We start from the raw sequence: 1,729 nt of genomic DNA, 5'->3' as shown, positions 1-1,729 counted from the left end.
CTAGGACCTTCCTCAGAGTTGCTGTCTCTCCTCACTGCCCTATGTCTTTTTGTTTAGGGAAGGGATGTGATTAGATCTGTAACTGGAGTGTGGCTCTTTCTGTCCATAGTGCTTAATAAGGTCAATATATTCATATTGCAAACACATCTACTTGCATAATTCTTAAGTTAAAATACGCAGATACACAGTACTTCCATGTTTTTGAAATTGTACCGTGTATCTTGACAGCTTCCTATCTTCTGATGAATATTAGATATTCTGGAATGAAAACTGGTCACATGGAAAATTAGAAGGCATTAATACATATTCGTTTTTAATTTATGCTAAAGGATAAGATTTGAAATATTCCATTTTTAAATTTAGAATTTCACACTTAGATCTTTAATTATCAAAAAGACATAAAATGAAAGCAGAATTTCTAAATTCTGTTAGAAAAAAACACTCAGTTTTCAAACCAGTAGTAGTTAATTGCTCACAATGGTGGCTGGCACCATTACATTACCTTATTCCAGCTGGAGAAGTTATGGAAAGATAGCTAGTTGTAACTTGCATTATTTCCTAATAGCACACATTCATAAAAGAGATTTGTCTGAAAGAACTACTTTTAAGAATGAGAAGTGATAGAGTCAGTTAGATTTTGAATGGTGAATTGGTTCACAATTCATTACTCAGTTAAGAGGGCCTGTACTACGTAATAGGTCAAGGACATCCACCATTTTTTCACTTATCTGGATACCAGTCTGGATAGTTGATGACTACCAACTGGAAATAATGCTAATATAAAAGAAATCCTTTGCAGTCTACAATGACAATAGAAAATTTAATTGCTTCATTCATTGTTAATTCTCTGTTGATTTTACACTGAAATCTGTCTTGCAAGTAATCTAAGTGGTAATCTATCTGTGCCAATTTAAAGTTCAATACTGGCCTTGTAGTCAATGTAATTGGACATAGCAGGAAGGAATTAGAATTCCTTAGCATCTATTAAGCAAGCAAAATAGGGAGTAACCAGAAAAAGATGATGGAGAAAGCATTCCAAAAAGCTGGTTCTACTTTTGATCCATATTTTTGGAAGATAATTAGGTAGGTGAAATAGGCTTTAAAACTAGTCACGTAAATAATCTTCGGCTAGTTTAAAACTGGGTAATTCATCACCCATCTCTCTAAAGTAGTTAAATATAGTATAAAGATTACAAAATAATTTCAATTGCTTACTGTCACTTCCATTTTACTACCTTTAGCTATTGCCCTGCTTTTAATCCTTCTCAATTAGCAAGCATGGCATCTATACATAAAGCAATTTAACTCAGGATTTGTGATTACCCCTTGCCTTACTGCTGAAAGTTTTCCTGTTGATGTGGGGCTGACATTTCCAGTCTCTTGACTCACTATTTCCTGAACTGTGTAAGTAATCTCTTCTGGCATACCATCTATTTTAAAACAATCTCATTTTCAGAAAAAAAATCTGCTTTTTTGTCTCCTGACAAAAACAAGTATTGCTCTGAGAAGTGGAAAGGTGGAAGAGGGAGCATCTTAGAAACAGTGAAATTTTGTTTAAACAATGTGACTTAATCCTGTATTATGTAAAGTAAGTAAAATTTAATTGGTTATCAGCCATGAAACCTTGAAGGTATTTTATGAGAAAAGAGCAAAGCACATAGCGACACATTCTTCAAAACTCCGTGAGCTTGCAAACTTTCTGTTCTACTATATAGTGTGAACTATACTC

Source organism: Rhea americana, unplaced genomic scaffold (genome assembly GCF_003343005.1).
Source record: "Rhea americana isolate MKP2758 unplaced genomic scaffold, rheAme1 scaffold_355, whole genome shotgun sequence".
Taxonomy (NCBI): Eukaryota; Metazoa; Chordata; class Aves; order Rheiformes; family Rheidae; genus Rhea; species Rhea americana.
The sequence above is the reverse complement of the archived record's forward strand: the minus strand, read 5'-3'. Positions refer to the sequence as shown.